The sequence below is a fragment of the Cryptomeria japonica genome, unplaced genomic scaffold (genome assembly GCF_030272615.1).
Source record: "Cryptomeria japonica unplaced genomic scaffold, Sugi_1.0 HiC_scaffold_192, whole genome shotgun sequence".
NCBI classification, from domain to species: Eukaryota; Viridiplantae; Streptophyta; class Pinopsida; order Cupressales; family Cupressaceae; genus Cryptomeria; species Cryptomeria japonica.
The window spans coordinates 202,501-227,500 of NW_026729014.1; the positions used below are offsets into that span (position 1 = coordinate 202,501).

The following is a 25,000-nucleotide window of genomic DNA, read 5'->3' on the forward strand; positions in this document are numbered from 1 at the left end:
GTGCAACACCGGGACTTCCCGGGAGGTCACCCATCCCAGTACTACTCCGGCCCAAGCGCGCTTAACTGCGGAGTTCTGATGGGATCCGGTGCACTAACGCTGGTATGATCGCACCCGTTATGAGCTTGTCGCAGTGTGTACTTAGCAAACCGCGACCCACGTGCGAATCCACCCCGGCCACCCACCCCCGTCGAGGTGCACACCCTCCCTCGCGAAGTGCGCCCCGTTCGCCAAGTGTGAGCCCTGCCCGGGTGCGCGCACCTTGCTAGGGCGTCGGGTGTGCACCCGGCCCGGCCTACGTGCGTGCACCTGGACGGGGCGTCGTGTGCGTGCAGTGTCCCGTCTGCAACGCGGTGCCCACACACCACCTCGGGCGCAACGACCTGCGCTCACATGTGGGCCGAGTGCACCTTGGTGCATGTTCGGGGCGCCTCGGGTGCACGCTCGATCTTGCCCCGGTGCACCAAGGCGCTCGGTTTGCCCCGGGTGCGCACTTGGTGCAAGGTGGGCACCCAAAATAGGGATCAAGCACCAAAACACAAGTTTCGGGATGCAAAATGGGACCCAAGGACCACAAATGCGTTCCAAGACCCATGATGGGTCCACGAGAACAAAAATGTGTTCCGAGACTTAATAAACAAATATTGGGTTTTAGGAGAAGAAACATGCTCTGATGCCCAAAACGAGAATCGACCCCGAAAAGGCCACAGGCCAAAAGTGGGATGCGAGACAAAAAAAAATGGGACCCGAGGACCAAAATTGGGTTCCCAGGTCGAAGACAGGGCAACCGGACAAGAAACGACCTCTAAGGCTCGAAATGAGTCCCGACGACTAAAACTTGACAAGAAGCACCCATCAGGCACCCAACTCGACACCCATGGGATGCCGACCCACCCGGGCTTCCACCTAGCACACCTTGGCACCCACCCACCCTCGCACCCAACCTCGCACCCAACTTAGCACCTTTGAACCCACATTGGCACTCACCCTGACCCTGGCACCTTGGAACCCACATTGGCACTCACCTTGACCCTGGCACCCACCTTTGCACTCACCTTGGGACCCACCCTGGCTCCCACCTCGGCACCCACCCAGACACCCACCTTGGTTCCTTGGCACCCACCTTGGATCCTTGGCACCCACCCCGACACCCACCTTGGCACGCAACTTGGCTACTTGCCACCCACCTTGGCTCCTTGACGCCCACCCCGACAACCACCCCGTGACCTACCCTGGCTAGGGTTGGTGCACACCCACCCTGGTGCCCACCTTGGCACCCACCCCATGACCCACCTTGGCACGCACCTTAGTACCCACCCCGTTACCCACCCTAGGACCCACCCCGTGACCCACCTTGGCCAGGGTGGGTGCCTTGGTGCGCACAACTTGCCTGGGCTGCACACCAGGGCGGGCTCAAGATGGCACCCGCGTTCCGTTTTTTTCACTATCTTTCAAAACGGAAATTTTAAAATCTCGTATTTTTTTTTTTTTTGCCTTTTCTGGAAATTAGTGAAGGCAGCGCATCAAAGGTGCGCAATGCTGGTGCGAACCCGGGAGCGCTCCGATGTGTGCTCCAAGGTGCGGCGTGCACGAAGTCCGAGCCCGGCTTGCCCCGGGTGCGCACCTCGCGTGCACCTTCGCCGGGGTGAGCACCTTGGCTGGGTTGCGCGCCCTGGTGCGCACCAAGGAGCGCTCTGAAGTGTGCTCCAAGGTGCGGCGTGCACGAAGTCGGAGCTCGGTTTGCCCCGGGTGTGCACCTCGGGTGCGCACCTCGCGTGCACCTTCGCTGCGGTGGGCACCTTGGCTGGGTTGCGCGCCTTGGTGGGCACCATGCAGTGCACGAAGTCGGAGCCCGGTTTGCCCCGGGCGCGCACCTCCGCCAGGGTGGGCACCTTGGTGCGCACAACTTGCCTGGGCTGCGCACCAGGAAGGGCTCAAGATGGCACCCGCGTTCCGTTTTTTTCACTATCTTTCAGAACGGAAATTTTAAAATATCGTTTTTTTTTGCCTTTTCTGGAAATTAGTGAAGGCAGCGCATCAAAGGTGCGCAACGCTGGTGCGAACCTGGGAGCGCTCCGATGTGTGCTCCAAGGTGCGGCGTGCACGAAGTCGGAGCCCGGTTTGCCCCGGGTGCGCCCTGGTGGGCACCATGGTGCGCACCAAGGAGCGCTCCGAAGTGTGCTCCAAGGTGCGGCCTGCACGAAGTCGGAGCCCGGTTTGCCCCGGGCGTGCACCGCGGGTGGGCACCTTGGTGCGCATGCCTTGCCTGGGCTGCGCACCAGGGCGGGCTCAAGATGGCACCCGCGTTCCGTTTTTTTCACTATCTTTCAAAACGGAAATTTTAAAATCTCATTTTTTTTTGCCTTTTCTGGAAATTAGTGAAGGCAGCGCATCAAAGGTGCGCACCTCGCTGCCCACCACGGTGCGCAACGCCGGTGGGCACCCGGGAGTGCTTCGAAGTGTGCTCCAAGGTGCTGCGTGCACGTTGTCGGAGCCCGGTTTGCCCCGGGTGCGCACCTCGCGTGCACCTTCGTCGGGGTGGGCACCTTGGCTGGGTTTGCCCCGGCTGCGCTCCGAAGCGGGGTTATTGGAGCGCCGCCTCTTTTTTTGTCGGAGCGTTTGGTGGGGTTTCTCGCATTGGCTCTTCCCAGGCCCGGTTGCCACCCTGGCGCGCACGAAGTCGGAAGTAGGGTTAATTGCCCGGGTGCGCACCTTTGCCAGGGTGGGCACCTTACCTGGGCTGTGCACCAGGGCGGGCTCAAGATGGCACCCGCGTTCCGTTTTTTTCACTATCTTTCAAAACGGAAATTTTAAAATCTCCTCTTTTTTTTGCCTTTTCTGGAAATTAGTGAAGGCAGCGCATCAAAGGTGCGCACCTCGCTGCCCACCTTGGTGTGCTCTGAGGTGCGCACCCGGGAGCGCTACGAAGTGTGCTCCAAGGTGCGGCGTGCACGTTGTCGGAGCCCGGTTTGCCCCGGGTGCGCACCTCGCCTGCACCTTGGCCGGGGTGGGCACCCTGGCTGGGTTTGCCCAGGGTGCGCTCCGAAGCGGGGTTACTGGAGCGCCCCCTCTTTTTTTGTCAGAGCGTTTGGTGGGGTTTCTCGCATTGGCTCTTCCCAGGCCCGGTTGTTGGGTGCGCTCCCACCCTGGCGCGCGCGAAGTTGGAAGTTGGGTTAATTGCCCGGGCGCGCACCTTCGCCAGGGTGGGCACCTTGGTGCGCACACCTTGGCTGGGCTGCGCACCAGGGCGGGCTCAAGATGGCACCAGCATTCCCTTTTTCTCACTATCTTTCAAAACGGAAATTTTAAAATCTCGTTTTTTTTTGCCTTTTATGGAAATTAGTGAAGGCATCGCATCAAAGGTGCGCACCTCGCTGCCCACCTTGGTGTGCTCCGAGGTGCCCACCACGGTGCGCTCCGAGGTGCCCACCACGGTGCGCAACGCCGGTGCGAACCCGGGAGCGCCCCGATGTGTGCTCCAAGGTGCGGCGTGCACGAAGCCGGACCCCGGTTTGCCCCGGGTGCGCACCTCGCGTGCACCTTGGTGCGCACACCTTGGCTGGGTTGCGCGGCCTGGTGGGCACCATGGTGCGCACCAAGGAGCGCTCCGAAGTGTGCTCCAAGGTGCGGCGTGCACGAAGTCCTAGCCCGGTTTGCCCCGGGTGCGCACCTTCGCCGCGGTGGGCACCATGGCGTGCACGAAGTCGGAGCCCGGTTTGCCCCGGGTGCGCACCTCGCGTGCACCTTCGCCGGGGTGGGCACCTCGGCTGGGTTGCGCGCCCTGGTGCGCACCAAGGAGCGCTCCGAAGTGTGCTCCAAGGTGCGGCGTGCACGAAGTCGGAGCCCGGTTTGCCCCGGGTGCGCACCTTCGCCGCGGTGGGCACCCTGGTGCGCACCATGGCGTGCACGAAGTCGGAGCCCGGTTTGCCCCGGGTGCGCACCTCGCGTGCACCTTCGGCGGGGTTGCGCGCCCTGGTGCGCACCAAGGAGCGCTCCGAAGTGTGCTCCAAGGTGCGGCGTGCACGAAGTCGGAGCCCGGTTTGCCCCGGGTGCGCACCTCGCGTGCACCTTCGGCGGGGTTGCGCGCCCTGGTGGGCACCATGGTGCGCACCAAGGAGCGCTCCGAAGTGTGCTCCAAGGTGCGGCGTGCACGAAGTCGGAGCCCGGTTTGCCCCGGGTGCGCACCTCGCGTGCACCTTCGCCGCGGTGGGCACCATGGCGTGCACGAAGTCGGAGCCCGGTTTGCCCCGGGTGCGCACCTCGCGTGCACCTTCGCCGGGGTGGGCACCTCGGCTGGGTTGCGCGCCCTGGTGCGCACCAAGGAGCGCTCCGAAGTGTGCTCCAAGGTGCGGCGTGCACGAAGTCGGAGCCCGGTTTGCCCCGGGTGCGCACCTCGCGTGCACCTTCGCCGCGGTGGGCACCATGGCGTGCACGAAGTCGGAGCCCGGTTTGCCCCGGGTGCGCACCCCGCGTGCACCTTCGCCGGGGTGGGCACCTCGGCTGGGTTGCGCGCCCTGGTGCGCACCAAGGAGCGCTCCGAAGTGTGCTCCAAGGTGCGGCGTGCACGAAGTCGGAGCCCGGTTTGCCCCGGGTGCGCACCTCGCGTGCACCTTCGCCGCGGTGGGCACCTTGGCTGGGTTGGGCACCATTGAGCGCTCCGAAGTGTGCTCCAAGGTGCGCACCATGGCCCTCCAAGGTGCGCAGCATGGCGTGCACGAAGTCGGAGCCCGGTTTGCCCCGGGTGCGCACCTCGCGTGCACCTTCGCCAGGGTGGGCACCTCGGTGCGCACACCTTCTCAATGTTTTCTTGCCTTTTCTGGAAATTGGTGAAGGCAGCGCATCAAAGGTGCGCACCTCGGTGTGCTCCGAGGTGCGAACCCGAGAGCGCTCCGAGGTGCCCACGAAGTCGAAAGTCGGGTTAATTGCATTGTTTTCCCCGGGTGCGCTCCGAGGTGCGCAACATCGGTGCGCACCAAGGAGGGCTCCGAAGTGTGCTCCAAGGTGCGCACGATTCGGAGCTCGGTTTGCCCGGGGTGCGCACACCTTGGCTGGGTTGCGCACCCTTTGTGCGCTCCAAGGTGCGCACGAAGTCGGAGCTCGGTTTGCCCCGGGTGCGCACCTTCGCCAGGGTGCGCACCTTGATGCGCACGCCTTGGCTGGGCTGCGCACCTTGGTGGGCGCCATGGTGCGCACCTTTCGTGCGCTCCAAGGTGCGCACGAAGTCGGAGCTCGGTTTGCCCCGGGTGCGCACCTTGGTGGGCGCCATGGTGCACTCCGAGGTGCCCAAGATTGGTGCGCACCAAGGAGCGCTCCGAAGTGCGCTCCAAGGTGCGCAGGTGCGCGCGAAGTCGAAAGTTGGGTTAATTGTCCGGTTTGCCTCGGGTGCGCACCTTGCGTGCACCTTCGCCAGGGTGGGCGCCTTGGTGCGCACACCTTGGCTGGGCTGCGCACCCGGGCGCGCACACCTTGGCACCCGCGTTTCCTTCATTTTAAATTTTTTTTTTTTACAATCTCTCAAGTGGGAAATTCTATAATCTCAACTTTTTTTGCCTTTTCAGGAAACTTTTGAATGGAGCGCATCATTGGTGCGCTCCGAAGTGTGCTCCAAGGTGCGCACCTCTGGTGTGCTCCAAAGCTCTCTCCAGCTGCGTGCACCTGCCCCGGCCGCGCACCCGGCCCCGCCCAGCTTCGCTCACCTGTCCCGGGCGTCTGGTGCGGAACCTTAGAGTAAGAAACATCACCGTGCACCTTGGCCAACGTGCGCGACTCGACCGAGCGCGCACTGGCCGAGGTGCACACCGATTTCACCTGGGTGCGCGCGCAGCACCTCGGGCGCACCGGGGTGCGCGCACAACGCCCGGGTTGCACCGTGGCCTGTGTGCTCGGGGCGCCTCGGGTGCGCGCTCGGTGTCGCCCCCGCGCGCGCGGTAGTGCGGGCAGCGCACCCCGGCCCGGCCCGGCCCCGACGAGAACGCAAACGGGCAAAAGGTTTATTCAAATAGCATTGCGACGCCCGGCGAAAAACTAAGAAAGGGTGCAACACCGGGACTTCCCGGGAGGTCACCCATCCCAGTACTACTCCGGCCCAAGCGCGCTTAACTGCGGAGTTCTGATGGGATCCGGTGCACTAACGCTGGTATGATCGCACCCGTTATGAGCTTGTCGCAGTGTGTACTTAGCAAACCGCGACCCACGTGCGAATCCACCCCGGCCACCCACCCCCGTCGAGGTGCACACCCTCCCTCGCGAAGTGCGCCCCGTTCGCCAAGTGTGAGCCCTGCCCGGGTGCGCGCACCTTGCTAGGGCGTCGGGTGTGCACCCGGCCCGGCCTACGTGCGTGCACCTGGACGGGGCGTCGTGTGCGTGCAGTGTCCCGTCTGCAACGCGGTGCCCACACACCACCTCGGGCGCAACGACCTGCGCTCACATGTGGGCCGAGTGCACCTTGGTGCATGTTCGGGGCGCCTCGGGTGCACGCTCGATCTTGCCCCGGTGCACCAAGGCGCTCGGTTTGCCCCGGGTGCGCACTTGGTGCAAGGTGGGCACCCAAAATAGGGATCAAGCACCAAAACACAAGTTTCGGGATGCAAAATGGGACCCAAGGACCACAAATGCGTTCCAAGACCCATGATGGGTCCACGAGAACAAAAATGTGTTCCGAGACTTAATAAACAAATATTGGGTTTTAGGAGAAGAAACATGCTCTGATGCCCAAAACGAGAATCGACCCCGAAAAGGCCACAGGCCAAAAGTGGGATGCGAGACAAAAAAAAATGGGACCCGAGGACCAAAATTGGGTTCCCAGGTCGAAGACAGGGCAACCGGACAAGAAACGACCTCTAAGGCTCGAAATGAGTCCCGACGACTAAAACTTGACAAGAAGCACCCATCAGGCACCCAACTCGACACCCATGGGATGCCGACCCACCCGGGCTTCCACCTAGCACACCTTGGCACCCACCCACCCTCGCACCCAACCTCGCACCCAACTTAGCACCTTTGAACCCACATTGGCACTCACCCTGACCCTGGCACCTTGGAACCCACATTGGCACTCACCTTGACCCTGGCACCCACCTTTGCACTCACCTTGGGACCCACCCTGGCTCCCACCTCGGCACCCACCCAGACACCCACCTTGGTTCCTTGGCACCCACCTTGGATCCTTGGCACCCACCCCGACACCCACCTTGGCACGCAACTTGGCTACTTGCCACCCACCTTGGCTCCTTGACGCCCACCCCGACAACCACCCCGTGACCTACCCTGGCTAGGGTTGGTGCACACCCACCCTGGTGCCCACCTTGGCACCCACCCCATGACCCACCTTGGCACGCACCTTAGTACCCACCCCGTTACCCACCCTAGGACCCACCCCGTGACCCACCTTGGCCAGGGTGGGTGCCTTGGTGCGCACAACTTGCCTGGGCTGCACACCAGGGCGGGCTCAAGATGGCACCCGCGTTCCGTTTTTTTCACTATCTTTCAAAACGAAAATTTTAAAATCTCGTTTTTTTTTTTTTTTTGCCTTTTCTGGAAATTAGTGAAGGCAGCGCATCAAAGGTGCGCAATGCTGGTGCGAACCCGGGAGCGCTCCGATGTGTGCTCCAAGGTGCGGCGTGCACGAAGTCCGAGCCCGGCTTGCCCCGGGTGCGCACCTCGCGTGCACCTTCGCCGGGGTGAGCACCTTGGCTGGGTTGCGCGCCCTGGTGCGCACCAAGGAGCGCTCTGAAGTGTGCTCCAAGGTGCGGCGTGCACGAAGTCGGAGCTCGGTTTGCCCCGGGTGTGCACCTCGGGTGCGCACCTCGCGTGCACCTTCGCTGCGGTGGGCACCTTGGCTGGGTTGCGCGCCTTGGTGGGCACCATGCAGTGCACGAAGTCGGAGCCCGGTTTGCCCCGGGCGCGCACCTCCGCCAGGGTGGGCACCTTGGTGCGCACAACTTGCCTGGGCTGCGCACCAGGAAGGGCTCAAGATGGCACCCGCGTTCCGTTTTTTTCACTATCTTTCAGAACGGAAATTTTAAAATATCGTTTTTTTTTGCCTTTTCTGGAAATTAGTGAAGGCAGCGCATCAAAGGTGCGCAACGCTGGTGCGAACCTGGGAGCGCTCCGATGTGTGCTCCAAGGTGCGGCGTGCACGAAGTCGGAGCCCGGTTTGCCCCGGGTGCGCCCTGGTGGGCACCATGGTGCGCACCAAGGAGCGCTCCGAAGTGTGCTCCAAGGTGCGGCCTGCACGAAGTCGGAGCCCGGTTTGCCCCGGGCGTGCACCGCGGGTGGGCACCTTGGTGCGCATGCCTTGCCTGGGCTGCGCACCAGGGCGGGCTCAAGATGGCACCCGCGTTCCGTTTTTTTCACTATCTTTCAAAACGGAAATTTTAAAATCTCATTTTTTTTTGCCTTTTCTGGAAATTAGTGAAGGCAGCGCATCAAAGGTGCGCACCTCGCTGCCCACCACGGTGCGCAACGCCGGTGGGCACCCGGGAGTGCTTCGAAGTGTGCTCCAAGGTGCTGCGTGCACGTTGTCGGAGCCCGGTTTGCCCCGGGTGCGCACCTCGCGTGCACCTTCGTCGGGGTGGGCACCTTGGCTGGGTTTGCCCCGGCTGCGCTCCGAAGCGGGGTTATTGGAGCGCCGCCTCTTTTTTTGTCGGAGCGTTTGGTGGGGTTTCTCGCATTGGCTCTTCCCAGGCCCGGTTGCCACCCTGGCGCGCACGAAGTCGGAAGTAGGGTTAATTGCCCGGGTGCGCACCTTTGCCAGGGTGGGCACCTTACCTGGGCTGTGCACCCGGGCGGGCTCAAGATGGCACCCGCGTTCCGTTTTTTTCACTATCTTTCAAAACGGAAATTTTAAAATCTCCTCTTTTTTTTGCCTTTTCTGGAAATTAGTGAAGGCAGCGCATCAAAGGTGCGCACCTCGCTGCCCACCTTGGTGTGCTCTGAGGTGCGCACCCGGGAGCGCTACGAAGTGTGCTCCAAGGTGCGGCGTGCACGTTGTCGGAGCCCGGTTTGCCCCGGGTGCGCACCTCGCCTGCACCTTGGCCGGGGTGGGCACCCTGGCTGGGTTTGCCCAGGGTGCGCTCCGAAGCGGGGTTACTGGAGCGCCCCCTCTTTTTTTGTCAGAGCGTTTGGTGGGGTTTCTCGCATTGGCTCTTCCCAGGCCCGGTTGTTGGGTGCGCTCCCACCCTGGCGCGCGCGAAGTTGGAAGTTGGGTTAATTGCCCGGGCGCGCACCTTCGCCAGGGTGGGCACCTTGGTGCGCACACCTTGGCTGGGCTGCGCACCAGGGCGGGCTCAAGATGGCACCAGCATTCCCTTTTTCTCACTATCTTTCAAAACGGAAATTTTAAAATCTCGTTTTCTTTTGCCTTTTATGGAAATTAGTGAAGGCATCGCATCAAAGGTGCGCACCTCGCTGCCCACCTTGGTGTGCTCCGAGGTGCCCACCACGGTGCGCTCCGAGGTGCCCACCACGGTGCGCAACGCCGGTGCGAACCCGGGAGCGCCCCGATGTGTGCTCCAAGGTGCGGCGTGCACGAAGCCGGACCCCGGTTTGCCCCGGGTGCGCACCTCGCGTGCACCTTGGTGCGCACACCTTGGCTGGGTTGCGCGGCCTGGTGGGCACCATGGTGCGCACCAAGGAGCGCTCCGAAGTGTGCTCCAAGGTGCGGCGTGCACGAAGTCCTAGCCCGGTTTGCCCCGGGTGCGCACCTTCGCCGCGGTGGGCACCATGGCGTGCACGAAGTCGGAGCCCGGTTTGCCCCGGGTGCGCACCTCGCGTGCACCTTCGCCGGGGTGGGCACCTCGGCTGGGTTGCGCGCCCTGGTGCGCACCAAGGAGCGCTCCGAAGTGTGCTCCAAGGTGCGGCGTGCACGAAGTCGGAGCCCGGTTTGCCCCAGGTGCGCACCTTCGCCGCGGTGGGCACCCTGGTGCGCACCATGGCGTGCACGAAGTCGGAGCCCGGTTTGCCCCGGGTGCGCACCTCGCGTGCACCTTCGGCGGGGTTGCGCGCCCTGGTGCGCACCAAGGAGCGCTCCGAAGTGTGCTCCAAGGTGCGGCGTGCACGAAGTCGGAGCCCGGTTTGCCCCGGGTGCGCACCTCGCGTGCACCTTCGGCGGGGTTGCGCGCCCTGGTGGGCACCATGGTGCGCACCAAGGAGCGCTCCGAAGTGTGCTCCAAGGTGCGGCGTGCACGAAGTCGGAGCCCGGTTTGCCCCGGGTGCGCACCTCGCGTGCACCTTCGCCGCGGTGGGCACCATGGCGTGCACGAAGTCGGAGCCCGGTTTGCCCCGGGTGCGCACCTCGCGTGCACCTTCGCCGGGGTGGGCACCTCGGCTGGGTTGCGCGCCCTGGTGCGCACCAAGGAGCGCTCCGAAGTGTGCTCCAAGGTGCGGCGTGCACGAAGTCGGAGCCCGGTTTGCCCTGGGTGCGCACCTCGCGTGCACCTTCGCCGCGGTGGGCACCATGGCGTGCACGAAGTCGGAGCCCGGTTTGCCTCGGGTGCGCACCCCGCGTGCACCTTCGCCGGGGTGGGCACCTCGGCTGGGTTGCGCGCCCTGGTGCGCACCAAGGAGCACTCCGAAGTGTGCTCCAAGGTGCGGCGTGCACGAAGTCGGAGCCCGGTTTGCCCCGGGTGCGCACCTCGCGTGCACCTTCGCCGCGGTGGGCACCTTGGCTGGGTTGGGCACCATTGAGCGCTCCGAAGTGTGCTCCAAGGTGCGCACCATGGCCCTCCAAGGTGCGCAGCATGGCGTGCACGAAGTCGGAGCCCGGTTTGCCCCGGGTGCGCACCTCGCGTGCACCTTCGCCAGGGTGGGCACCTCGGTGCGCACACCTTCTCAATGTTTTCTTGCCTTTTCTGGAAATTGGTGAAGGTAGCGCATCAAAGGTGCGCACCTCGGTGTGCTCCGAGGTGCGAACCCGAGAGCGCTCCGAGGTGCCCACGAAGTCGAAAGTCGGGTTAATTGCATTGTTTTCCCCGGGTGCGCTCCGAGGTGCGCAACATCGGTGCGCACCAAGGAGGGCTCCGAAGTGTGCTCCAAGGTGCGCACGATTCGGAGCTCGGTTTGCCCGGGGTGCGCACACCTTGGCTGGGTTGCGCACCCTTTGTGCGCTCCAAGGTGCGCACGAAGTCGGAGCTCGGTTTGCCCCGGGTGCGCACCTTCGCCAGGGTGCGCACCTTGATGCGCACGCCTTGGCTGGGCTGCGCACCTTGGTGGGCGCCATGGTGCGCACCTTTCGTGCGCTCCAAGGTGCGCACGAAGTCGGAGCTCGGTTTGCCCCGGGTGCGCACCTTGGTGGGCGCCATGGTGCACTCCGAGGTGCCCAAGATTGGTGCGCACCAAGGAGCGCTCCGAAGTGCGCTCCAAGGTGCGCAGGTGCGCGCGAAGTCGAAAGTTGGGTTAATTGTCCGGTTTGCCTCGGGTGCGCACCTTGCGTGCACCTTCGCCAGGGTGGGCGCCTTGGTGCGCACACCTTGGCTGGGCTGCGCACCCGGGCGCGCACACCTTGGCACCCGCGTTTCCTTCATTTTAAATTTTTTTTTTTTACAATCTCTCAAGTGGGAAATTCTATAATCTCAACTTTTTTTGCCTTTTCAGGAAACTTTTGAATGGAGCGCATCATTGGTGCGCTCCGAAGTGTGCTCCAAGGTGCGCACCTCTGGTGTGCTCCAAAGCTCTCTCCAGCTGCGTGCACCTGCCCCGGCCGCGCACCCGGCCCCGCCCAGCTTCGCTCACCTGTCCCGGGCGTCTGGTGCGGAACCTTAGAGTAAGAAACATCACCGTGCACCTTGGCCAACGTGCGCGACTCGACCGAGCGCGCACTGGCCGAGGTGCACACCGATTTCACCTGGGTGCGCGCGCAGCACCTCGGGCGCACCGGGGTGCGCGCACAACGCCCGGGTTGCACCGTGGCCTGTGTGCTCGGGGCGCCTCGGGTGCGCGCTCGGTGTCGCCCCCGCGCGCGCGGTAGTGCGGGCAGCGCACCCCGGCCCGGCCCGGCCCCGACGAGAACGCAAACGGGCAAAAGGTTTATTCAAATAGCATTGCGACGCCCGGCGAAAAACTAAGAAAGGGTGCAACACCGGGACTTCCCGGGAGGTCACCCATCCTAGTACTACTCCGGCCCAAGCGCGCTTAACTGCGGAGTTCTGATGGGATCCGGTGCACTAACGCTGGTATGATCGCACCCGTTATGAGCTTGTCGCAGTGTGTACTTAGCAAACCGCGACCCACGTGCGAATCCACCCCGGCCACCCACCCCCGTCGAGGTGCACACCCTCCCTCGCGAAGTGCGCCCCGTTCGCCAAGTGTGAGCCCTGCCCGGGTGCGCGCACCTTGCTAGGGCGTCGGGTGTGCACCCGGCCTGGCCTACGTGCGTGCACCTGGACGGGGCGTCGTGTGCGTGCAGTGTCCCGTCTGCAACGCGGTGCCCACACACCACCTCGGGCGCAACGACCTGCGCTCACATGTGGGCCGAGTGCACCTTGGTGCATGTTCGGGGCGCCTCGGGTGCACGCTCGATCTTGCCCCGGTGCACCAAGGCGCTCGGTTTGCCCCGGGTGCGCACTTGGTGCAAGGTGGGCACCCAAAATAGGGATCAAGCACCAAAACACAAGTTTCGGGATGCAAAATGGGACCCAAGGACCACAAATGCGTTCCAAGACCCATGATGGGTCCACGAGAACAAAAATGTGTTCCGAGACTTAATAAACAAATATTGGGTTTTAGGAGAAGAAACATGCTCTGATGCCCAAAACGAGAATCGACCCCGAAAAGGCCACAGGCCAAAAGTGGGATGCGAGACAAAAAAAAATGGGACCCGAGGACCAAAATTGGGTTCCCAGGTCGAAGACAGGGCAACCGGACAAGAAACGACCTCTAAGGCTCGAAATGAGTCCCGACGACTAAAACTTGACAAGAAGCACCCATCAGGCACCCAACTCGACACCCATGGGATGCCGACCCACCCGGGCTTCCACCTAGCACACCTTGGCACCCACCCACCCTCGCACCCAACCTCGCACCCAACTTAGCACCTTTGAACCCACATTGGCACTCACCCTGACCCTGGCACCTTGGAACCCACATTGGCACTCACCTTGACCCTGGCACCCACCTTTGCACTCACCTTGGGACCCACCCTGGCTCCCACCTCGGCACCCACCCAGACACCCACCTTGGTTCCTTGGCACCCACCTTGGATCCTTGGCACCCACCCCGACACCCACCTTGGCACGCAACTTGGCTACTTGCCACCCACCTTGGCTCCTTGACGCCCACCCCGACAACCACCCCGTGACCTACCCTGGCTAGGGTTGGTGCACACCCACCCTGGTGCCCACCTTGGCACCCACCCCATGACCCACCTTGGCACGCACCTTAGTACCCACCCTGTTACCCACCCTAGGACCCACCCCGTGACCCACCTTGGCCAGGGTGGGTGCACCCACCCTGGTGCCCACCTTGGCACCCACCCATCCTAGCACCCAGCCTGTGACCGGGCTTGGAACCCAACCTTGCACCCGTCTTGGCCAGTGTGGGTGCGCACCCATCCTGGCACCCACGTTGTGACACACCCTTTAACCCACGCACCCTAGCAGCCACGTTGGCACCCACCTTGGAACACAACCTAGCAACTTGGCACCCACCCCGTGACCCACCTTGGCATCCACCATAGCAGTCGCCCACTTGGCACCCACCTTGGAACCCAAGTTGGCACCCACCTCGGCACCCACCTTGACACTTGTGGACCCACCTTGCCACTCACCCTAGCATCGACCCATCCTAGCACCCACCCTGGCACCTTTGCACCCTAGCACTCACCCATCCTAGCACCTAACCTGTGACCCACCTTGACACTCACCCTCGCACCCACCTTGGAACCCAACCTAGCACCCACCCACCCTGACACCAACCCTAGCACCTACCCACCCTTGCACCCACCCTGTGACCCATCTTGGCACCCACCCATCCTACCACTCAACCTATCACCCACCTTCTCACCCACCTTGGCATCCACCTTAGCACCCACCCACACTGGCACCTTGGCACCCACCTCGGGCAAGGTGGGTGCACACCCACCCTGACACCCAATTTAGAACCAACCGAGCATGTTACCCACCTTGGCACCCACATTGCAGCCCACCCTAGTACCCACCCTATGACCCACATTGGCATCCACACCCTAGCACCCAGGCACCTCGACACCCGCCTTGACACGCACCCTAGCACTAAACCTGTGACCCACCTTGGAACTCACCCTAGAACCCACCCACCCTGTGAACCACCTTGGCATCCACCTTAGCACCCACCCACCTTGGCACCCACTCTAGCACTCACCCATCCTAACACCCAACTTGTTACCCACCTTGGCACCCGCCCTCGCGTCCACCTTGAAACCCACCCTAGCACCCACCCACGCAGGAGCCCACCTTGGCACCCAACCTAACACCCACGCATCCTGGCACCCAACTTGTGACCCACCTTGGAACCCACCCTAGTACCCACCTTTGAACCCACTATATCACCAACCCACCTTGGCACCCACCCTATGACCCTCTTTGGAATCCACCCTAGCACGCACCCACCCTGGCACCCACCATGGAGCGCACCCTAGCACCCACCCACCTCGGCACGCACCTCAACACCCACCTTGGTGTGCGCACTGCGCCAACCTCTCAAAGACCCTATGTGGTGCGCTCCAAAGTGTACACCTTTGGTGCGCTCCAAGGTGCGCACCTTTGGTGCACACCGAGGTGCACACCAAAGTGTGCACCGAGGTGAGCACCAAAGTGCACTCCAAGGTGCACACCAAGGCGTGCACCTTTGGTGCGGTCAATGCAAACGAATTCGGAAGTTGGGGTCGATGTCCTAATCGCTGCTGCAGACTACACGTATGAGAATCGGACAAATAGCTTTATATAGGGGAGGTGTTGCGTTTGATGGGTCGACTCCCCTGGTTGTGTGCACTGCACCAACTTCAAAGACCCTGTCTTGTTTAAGAAGTCAAAAGTTGGGGTGGATGTCCTAATCATTGCTGCAGTCTACGCATGTATGAGAATCAGACAAATAGCTTATATAGGGGAGGTGTTGCATTCGGTGGGTTGACTCCCCTGGTTGTGCGCACTGCGCCAACCTCAAAGACCCCGCATAGCAGAAGAAGTCGGAAGTCGGATTTTGGTGAGCACCAAGGCGTGCACCTTTGGTGCGGTCAACGCAGACGAATTCAGAAGTTGGGGTGGATGTCCTAATCGTTGTTGCAGGCTACACATGTATGAGAATCAGACAAATAGCTTATATAGGGGAGGTGTTGGGTTTGATGGGTCAACTCCCTTGGTTGTGCGCATTACGCCAACCTCAAAGACCTTGTTTTCGTTAAGAAGTCAAAAGTTGGGGTCAATGTCCTAATGGCTCCTGTAGGCTACACATGTATGAGAATCGGACAAATAGCTTATATAGGGGAGGTGTTGGGTTTGATGGGTCGACTCCCCTGGTTGTGCGCATTACGTCAACCTCAAAGACCTTGTTTTCGTTAAGAAGTCAAAAGTTGGGGTCGATGTCCTAATTGCTCCTGTAGACTACACATGTATGAGAATCAGACAAATAGCTTATATAGGGGAGGTGTTGGGTTTGATGGGTTGACTCCCCTAGTTGTTCGCATTACACCAACCTCAAAGACCTTGTTTTCGTTTAGAAGCCGAAAGTTGGGGTCGATGTCCTAATTGCTCCTGCAGGCTACGCATGTATGAGAATCAGACAAATAGCTTATATAGGGGAGGTGTTGGGTTTGATGGGTCGACTCCCCTGGTTGTGCGCATTGCGCCAACCTCAAAGACCCTGCATTGCGGATGAAGTCGAAAGTCAGAGTTTGGTGTGCTACAAGGTGTGGTCGAAGGTGCTCACCTAGGTGTGCACCTTTGGAGCGCAGGAAAAGTGCCCTCCAAAAGTGCGCACCTTTGGAGTGCACAAAAGTGCCCTCCAAAAGTGCGCACCTTTGGAGCGCACAAAAGTGCCCTCCAAAAAGTGCCCTCCAAAAGTGCGCACCTTTGGAGCGCACAAAAGTGCCCTCCAAAAAGTGCCCTCCAAAAGTGCGCACCTTTGGAGTGCAGAAAAGTGCCCTCCAAAAAGTGCCCTCCAAAAGTGTGCACCTTTGGAGTGCACAAAAGTGCCCTCCAAAAGTGCGCACCTTTGGAGCGCAGAAAAGTGCCCTCCAAAAAGTGCCCTCCAAAAGTGCGCACCTTTGGAGCGCAGAAAAGTGCCCTCCAAAAAGTGCCCTCCAAAAGTGCGCACCTTTGGAGCGCAGAAAAGTGCCCTCCAAAAAGTGCCCTCCAAAAGTGCGCACCTTTGGAGCGCAGAAAAGTGCCCTCCAAAAAGTGCCCTCCAAAAGTGCGCACCTTTGGAGCGCACAAAAGTGCCCTCCAAAAAGTGCCCTCCAAAAGTGCGCACCTTTGGAGCGCACAAAAGTGCCCTCCAAAAGTGCGCACCTTTGGAGCGCACAAAAGTGCCCTCCAAAAGTGCGCACTTTTGGTGCGCACCAAGGCGCTGGTTCGGTCGTTGCAGGCGAGTTCGGAAGTTGGGGTCGATGTCCTGAGCGGAGGTGCAAACTACACAGGTGTCGGAATCGGACAAATAGCTTATATAGGGGAGGTGTATGCTTCGATGGGTCGACTCCCCAGGTTGAGCGCACCGCGCCAACCTCAAAGACCCTACGGTATGGATGAAGTCGGAAGTTGGGTCCGATGACCGATTCGATTAGTAGGTATGCTCATGAGGTCGGAATTTGGGTCCGATGACCTGCCATGTGCAGGAAGGCGAATGTTGGCACTGTGCGTTGCAAGGTGCACACCAAGGTGCTGGTGCGGTCTTTTTAGTCGAGTTCAGAAGTTGGGGTCGATGTCCTGATCGGAGGTGCAAGCTACACAGGTGTGGGAATCGGACAAATAGCTTATATAGGGGAGGTGTATGCTTCGTTGGGTCGACTCCCCGGGTTGAGCGCACCGCGCCAACCTCAAAGACCCTACGGTATGGATGAAGTCGGAAGTTGGGTCCGATGACCGATTCGATATGTAGGCATACTCGCGAGGTCGGAATTTGGGTCCGATGACCTGCCATGTGCAGGAAGGCGAATGTTGGCACTGTGCGTTGCAAGGTGCGCACCAAGGCGCTGGTTCGGTCGTTGCAGGCGAGTTCGGAAGTTGGGGTCGATGTCCTGATCGGAGGTGCAAACTACACAGGTGTGGGAATCGGACAAATAGCTTATATAGGGGAGGTGTATGCTTCGTTGGGTCGACTCCCCGGGTTGAGCGCACCGCGCCAACCTCAAAGACCCTACGGTATGGATGAAGTCGGAAGTTGTGTCCGATGACCGATTCGATATGTAGGCATACTCGCGAGGTCGGAATTTGGGTCCGATGACCTGCCATGTGCAGGAAGGCGAATGTTGGGACTGTGCGTCGCAAGGTGCGCACCAAGGCGCTGGTGCCGTCGTTGCAGTCGAGTTCGGAAGTTGGGGTCGATGTCCTGGTCAGAGGTGCAAACTACACAGGTGTGGGAATCGGACAAATAGCTTATATAGGGGAGGTGTATGCTTCGATGGGTCGACTCCCCGGGTTGAGCGCACCGCGCCAACCTCAAAGACCCTACAGTATGGATGAAGTCGGAAGTTGGGTCCGATGACCGATTCGATACGTAGGCATATTGGCGAGGTCTGAATTTGTGTCCGATGACCTGCCATGCGCAGGAAGGCGGAATTTGGGTCCGATGACCGAGTTGATGGCGTGCCATGCGCAGAAAGGCGGAATTTGGGTCCGATGACCGAGTTGATGTTGATGGCCCGCCATGCACAGGAAGGCGGAATTTGGGTCCGATGACCGATTTGAAGGCGTGCCATGCGCAGAAAGGCGGAGTTTGGGTCCGATGACCGAGTTGATATTGATGGCCCGCCATGCGCAGGAAGGCGGAATTTGGGTCCGATGACCTGACATACGCATGGAGTCCGACTCGGGGGCCGATGTTCGATTCGATGACTTGCATTGTGGGTAAAGTCGGAAGTTGTGGTCTTTGACCCGATTCGATGACCAGACTTCGGCTGCTTGAGAATCGGACAAATAACTTATATAGGGGAGGTAGTGTTCTCGAGCATCCTCCCCCCGTGCCCGTTTATGTCGATTGATGCTGGTGCTCGACTGGTTGGAGCGCTCGGATGCAAAAATCTTGCACCAGGATTTATCGATTGTGATGGACACGGCAAGTCTCCTGATTGCTATGCAGGAGCTCATCGTGAATCTCTATGCGGCCTTGGTATGGACTCGACCTGCGGAATGGTTCGGCAATGGTAGTCGCTCCAACACGTCCTTGCAATGGCCACAGAGGTGATTCGACTAGAGCTCCAGTCTAGCTTTTGGGTTGCTTGGCGGACTGGTATAGCCGCGATCGAGTTCCGGCCATGAACGTTTTAGATAGCTCTTGGGCTTTCTGGGACGGAAGTCGGAAGTTTGGGCTGTTGTCCGATTTGATGACCATTCTTCGGATGTGTGAGAATCGGACAAATAACTTATATAGGGGACTGTGTTGTCTCACGCAGCCCCCTCCGTGCCCCTCTATCTCGACCGATGTTGGTGCTTGAAAGGGTTGGGATCGCTCGGATTTATAAACGTGCACCACCATTTGTCGAGTGTGAGGGACGCGGCAGGTCTCCTAAATGCTATACGGGCGCTCTCTGAGAATCTCTATCCGGCCTCGACACAGACTAGTCTTGCTGAATGGTTTGGCACTGGTAGTCGATCCAACACGTCGTTGTTGTGGCCGCCTAGGCGATTCGATTCGAGCCCCCGTCTAGCTTTTGGGTTGCTTGGCGGATTTTGCCCTATCCGCAAGTGAGCTCGGTCCCTAAACGTTCGAGAAACCCGATTGCTATGCGCCGACTCTCTTTCTTGCGAGCCTCCATCTAGCTTTTGGGTCTCTACGGAACGGAAGTCGGAATCTAGGACCGTTGTTTGATTCGACGAGGCAGACTACGGTTGTGCGAGAATCGGACAAATAACTTATATAGGGGAGGTGTTGACTGGAGCATTCTCCCCCGTGCCCCTCTAACTCGACCAATGCTGGCGCTCGAACGGTGGTAGCGCTCGGATTTTCGTTGAGCGCCAGCATTGGTCGATTTAGAGGGGCATGCGAGATTCCCGAATGCTATGCGAGGGCTCTAACGGAAATGTCTATTGGTTTCGGTATGGATGCAATTGCGAGTGGTTCGGCAAAGGTAGTCGTTCCGATGCGTCCATGTCGTGGCCAAATCGATAATTCGATTTGAGCCCTCGTATAGCATTTGGGTCTCTCGATGTGATTCCGCATTCCAGTCCCTTTGGGCACTGCTTGAGCCGCATCCCAGGGGGTTCCCTTCCCAATAATCTGCCTCGCAACCCGATTGCTATGCGGTGAGGCTCCTCGGCCGCCTCGGAACTATCTGTGTATCAGACGCATCGCGGGATAAGGGGTTGGCAACGGTAGTCGCCCCAAGCGCGTCCGATGCTTGGACCATTCCGAGGCGGCCCTGAAGCCTCTTCCGTCTAGCCGTTGGGTCCTTCTCGCCGCATCCCTTGCCTCGCACCCCGATTGCTATGCGGTGAGGCTCCTCGGCCGCCTTGGAACTATCTGTGTATCAGACGCATCGCGGGATAAGGGGTTGTCACTGGTAGTCGCCCCAAGCGCGTCCGATGCTTGGACCATTCCGAGGCGGCCCTGAAGCCTCTTCCGTCTAGCCGTTGGGTCCTTCTCGCCGCATCCCTCGACTCGCACCCCGATTGCTATGCGGTGAGGCTCCTCGGCCGCCTTGGAACTATCTGTGTATCGGACGCGTCGCGGGATAAGGGGTTGTCACTGGTAGTCGCCCCAAGCGCGTCCGATGCTTGGACCATTCCGAGGCGGCCCTGAAGCCTCTTCCGTCTAGCCGTTGGGTCCTTCTCGCCGCATCCCTCGCCTCGCACCCCGATTGCTATGCGGTGAGGCTCCTCGGCCGCCTTGGAACTATCTGTGTATCGGACGCGTCGCGGGATAAGGGGTTGTCACTGGTAGTCGCCCCAAGCGCGTGCGATGCATGGACCATTCCCAGGCGGCCCTGAAGCCTCTTCCGTCTAGCCGTTGGGTCCTTCTCGCCGCATCCCTCGCCTCGCACCCCGATTGCTATGCGGTGAGGCTCCTCGGCCGCCTTGGAACTATCTGTGTATCGGACGCGTCGCGGGATAAGGGGTTGTCACTGGTAGTCGCCCCAAGCGCGTCCGATGCTTGGACCATTCCGAGGCGGCCCTGAAGCCTCTTCCGTCTAGCCGTTGGGTCCTTCTCGCCGCATCCCTCGCCTCGCACCCCGATTGCTATGCGGTGAGGCTCCTCGGCCGCCTTGGAACTATCTGTGTATCGGACGCGTCGCGGGATAAGGGGTTGTCACTGGTAGTCGCCCCAAGCGCGTCCGATGCTTGGACCATTCCGAGGCGGCCCTGAAGCCTCTTCCGTCTAGCCGTTGGGTCCTTCTCGCCGCATCCCTCGCCTCGCACCCCGATTGCTATGCGGTGAGGCTCCTCGGCCGCCTTGGAACTATCTGTGTATTGGACGCGTCGCGGGATAAGGGGTTGTCACTGGTAGTCGCCCCAAGCGCGTCCGATGCTTGGACCATTCCGAGGCGGCCCTGAAGCCTCTTCCGTCTAGCCGTTGGGTCCTTCTCGCCGCATCCCTCGCCTCGCACCCCGATTGCTATGCGGTGAGGCTCCTCGGCCGCCTTGGAACTATCTGTGTATCGGACGCATCGCGGGATAAGGGGTTGTCACTGGTAGTCGCCCCAAGCGCGTCCGATGCTTGGACCATTCCGAGGCGGCCCTGAAGCCTCTTCCGTCTAGCCGTTGGGTCCTTCTCGCCGCATCCCTCGCCTCGCACCCCGATTGCTATGCGGTGAGGCTCCTCGGCCGCCTTGGAACTATCTGTGTATCGGACGCGTCGCGGGATAAGGGGTTGTCACTGGTAGTCGCCCCAAGCGCGTCCGATGCTTGGACCATTCCGAGGCGGCCCTGAAGCCTCTTCCGTCTAGCCGTTGGGTCCTTCTCGCCGCATCCCTCGCCTCACACCCCGATTGCTATGCGGTGAGGCTCCTCGGCCGCCTTGGAACTATCTGTGTATCGGACGCGTCGCGGGATAAGGGGTTGTCACTGGTAGTCGCCCCAAGCGCGTCCGATGCTTGGACCATTCCGAGGCGGACCTGAAGCCTCTTCCGTCTAGCCGTTGGGTCCTTCTCGCCGCATCCCTCGCCTCGCACCCCGATTGCTATGCGGTGAGGCTCCTCGGCCGCCTTGGAACTATCTGTGTATCGGACGCGTCGCGGGATAAGGGGTTGTCACTGGTAGTCGCCCCAAGCGCGTCCGATGCTTGGACCATTCCGAGGCGGCCCTGAAGCCTCTTCCGTCTAGCCGTTGGGTCCTTCTTGCCGCATCCCTCGCCTCGCACCCCGATTGCTATGCGGTGAGGCTCCTCGGCCGCCTTCGAACTATCTGTGTATCGGACGCGTCGCGGGATAAGGGGTTGTCACTGGTAGTCGCCCCAAGCGCGTCCGATGCTTGGACCATTCCGAGGCGGCCCTGAAGCCTCTTCCGTCTAGCCGTTGGGTCCTTCTCGCCGCATCCCTCGCCTCGCACCCCGATTGCTATGCGGTGAGGCTCCTCGGCCGCCTTGGAACTATCTGTGTATCGGACGCATCGCGGGATAAGGGGTTGTCACTGGTAGTCGCCCCAAGCGCGTCCGATGCTTGGACCATTCCGAGGCGGCCCTGAAGCCTCTTCCGTCTAGCCGTTGGGTCCTTCTCGCCGCATCCCTCGCCTCGCACCCCGATTGCTATGCGGTGAGGCTCCTCGGCCGCCTTGGAACTATCTGTGTATCGGACGCGTCGCGGGATAAGGGGTTGTCACTGGTAGTCGCCCCAAGCGCGTCCGATGCTTGGACCATTCCGAGGCGGACCTGAAGCCTCTTCCGTCTAGCCGTTGGGTCCTTCTCGCCGCATCCCTCGCCTCGCACCCCGATTGCTATGCGGTGAGGCTCCTCGGCCGCCTTGGAACTATCTGTGTATCGGACGCGTCGCGGGATAAGGGGTTGTCACTGGTAGTCGCCCCAAGCGCGTCCGATGCTTGGACCATTCCGAGGCGGCCCTGAAGCCTCTTCCGTCTAGCCGTTGGGTCCTTCTCGCCGCATCCCTCGCCTCGCACCCCGATTGCTATGCGGTGAGGCTCCTCGGCCGCCTTGGAACTATCTGTGTATCGGACGCGTCGCGGGATAAGGGGTTGTCACTGGTAGTCGCCCCAAGCGCGTCCGATGCTTGGACCATTCCGAGGCGGACCTGAAGCCTCTTCCCTCTAGCCGTTGGGGCTTTCTCGCCGCATCCCTCGCCTCGCACCCCGATTGCTATTCGGTGAGGCTCCTCGGCCGCCTTGGAACTATCTGTGTATCGGACGCATCGCGGGATAAGGGGTTGGCAGTGGTAGTCGCCCCAAGCGCGTCCGATGCTTGGACCATTCCGAGGCGGCCCTGCAGCCTCTTCCGTCTAGCCGTTGGGGCCATCTCGCTGCATCCCCCACCTCGCACCACGATTGCTATGCGGTGAGGCTCCTTGGCCGCCTCGGAACTATCTGTGTATCGGACGCATCGCGGGATAAGGGGTTGTCACTGGTAGTCGCCCCAAGCGCGTCCGATGCTTGGACTATTCCGAGGCGGCCCTGCAGCCTCTTCCGTCTAGCCGTTGGGGCCATCTCGCCGCATCCCCCAGCTCCTCGGCCGCCTCGGAACTATCTGTGTATCGGACGCATCGCGGGATAAGGGGTTGGCAGTGGTAGTCGCCCCAAGCGCGTTCGATGCTTGGACTATTCCGAGGCGGCCCCGCAGCCTCTTCCGTCTACCCTTTGGGGCCATCTCGCCGCATCCCTCGCCTCGCACCCCGATTGCTATGCGGTGAGGCTCCTCGGCCGCCTGGGAACTATCTTCGTATCGGATGCATCGCGGGATAAGGGGTTGTCACTGGTAGTCGCCCCAAGCGCGTCCGATGCTTGGACTATTCCGAGGCGGCCCTGTGGCCTCTTCCGTCTAGCCGTTGGGGCCATCTCGCCGCATCCCTCACCTCGCACCCCCATTGCTATGCGGTGAGGCTCCTCGGCCGCCTTGGAACTGTCTTCGTATCGGAAGCATCGCGGGATAAGGGGTTGTCACTGGTAGTCGCCCCAAGCGCGTCCGATGCTTGGACTATTCCGAGGCGGCCCTGCAGCCTCTTCCGTCTAGCCGTTGGGGCCATCTCGCCGCATCCCCCACCTCGCACCCGGATTGCTATGCGGTGAGGCTCCTCGGCCGCCTTGGAACTATCTTCGTATCGGACGCATCGCGGGATAAGGGGTTGTCACTGGTAGTCGCCCCAAGCGCGTCCGATGCTTGGACTATTCCGACGCGGCCCTGTGGCCTCTTCCGTCTAGCCATTGGGGCCATCTCGCCGCATCCCCCACCTCGCACCCCGATTGCTATGCGGTGAGGCTCCTCGGCCGCCTTGGAACCATCTTCGTATCGGACGCATCGCGGGATGAGGGGTTGTCACTGGTAGTCGCCCCAAGCGCGTCCGATGCTTGGACCATTCCGAGGCGGCCCTGAAGCCTCTTCCGTCTAGCCGTTGGGGCCTTCCCGCCCCATCCCTCGCCTCGCACCCCCGATTGCTATGCGGTGAGGCTCCTCGGCCGCCTTGGAACCATCTGTGTATCGGACGCATCGCGGGATAAGGGGTTGGCACTGGTAGTCGCCCCAAGCGCGTCCGATGCTTGGAGCATTCCGAGGTGGCCCTGAAGCCTCTTCCGTCTAGCCGTTGGGGCCTTCCCGCCCCATCCCTCGCCTCGCACCCCGATTGATATGCGGTGAGGCTCCTCGGCCGCCTTGGAACTATCTGTGTATCGGACGCATCGCGGGATAAGGGGTTGGCACTGGTAGTCGTCCCAATCGCGTCCGATGCTTGGACCATTCCGAGGCGGCCCTGCAGCCTCTTCCGTTTAGCCGTCGGGGCCTTCCCGCCGCATCCCTCGCCTCGCATCCCGATTCCTATGCGGTGAGTCTTCTCGGCCGCCGCGGAACTATACCTGTTATTGCTACTGCATCCTTCGGCTGGTAACCTCCTCTGCCGCCTTGGAACGTTCTCTTTGTCGGACGCGTCGCGGGATAAGGGGTTGGCACTGGTAGTCGCCCCAAGCGCGCCCGATGCATAGACCGCTCCGAGTTGACCTTGCTTTCAGCCTCTCACATGCATAGACCTCTCTGAGTCGACCCTGCAGCCTCTCACGTTTAGCCTTTGGAATCTCGCCTCACAACATGATTGCTATCCTTGATGCATCCCTTGCCTCGAGCCCTGATTGCTTTCTTGGCTGCATCCCTCCTCTCCTCACAGCCCGGTTGTCATCACTGCTTCATCCGTCGCTTCATGCATTCTGGCTGCTGGGCCCTTCCCACCGCACACCTCGATTGCTATCTCTTCTGCATCACACACCCCGATTGCTATCTCTGCTACATCCCTCGGCTCTCACTTCTGCATCCTTCGCCTCCCACCTCGATTGCTATCAATGCTGCATCCGTAACCTCACACCCCGATTGCTATGCGGGGAGGCTCCTTGGCCGCCTTGGAAATTTCTGTGTGTCGGACGCACCGCGGGATAAGGGGTTGGCACTGGTAGTCGCCCCAAGTGCGCCCGATTCTTAGACCGCTTCGAGGTGACCTCGTAGCCTCTTTCGTCCAGGCTTCCTGCCTTCAACGCCCTTTTTACACCTCGATTGCTATGCGCGGGCTCGTTGGCGTCTATCACCTCTCTGCGAAGAGTGGCACGATGATTGTTGGGGTAAATCGTAGCAGTCCGATCTCTGGCCTTGGGCCATTGTGAGGGCTGATCGATTTCCTGTGCGCATCTCGTGTTCGCCCAGTAACAGACTCGACGACTTGTAATCGGTCTTGTTCCCG

At 61.0% G+C, this 25,000-nt stretch overlaps 3 non-coding genes across 3 annotated transcripts in view; all 3 read right to left on the reverse strand.

The window, feature by feature from the left end:
- Nucleotides 1-116, reverse strand: part of LOC131867986 (5S ribosomal RNA) — a 119-nt gene extending 3 nt beyond the window's left edge. Inside the window, exon 1 of the ribosomal RNA XR_009366506.1 lies at nt 1-116. This exon is cut by the window's left edge and continues 3 nt beyond it. This is a non-coding gene — a ribosomal RNA (5S ribosomal RNA).
- A 5,915-nt stretch (nt 117-6,031) lies between these two features.
- On the reverse strand, nt 6,032-6,150 carry LOC131867987 (5S ribosomal RNA). Its single transcript, XR_009366507.1, has one exon. It is a non-coding gene; the product is annotated as a 5S ribosomal RNA (ribosomal RNA).
- A 5,915-nt stretch (nt 6,151-12,065) lies between these two features.
- Nucleotides 12,066-12,184, reverse strand: LOC131868001 (5S ribosomal RNA). Its single transcript, XR_009366521.1, has one exon. It is a non-coding gene; the product is annotated as a 5S ribosomal RNA (ribosomal RNA).
- Between the last annotated feature and the right edge of the window lie 12,816 nt (nt 12,185-25,000).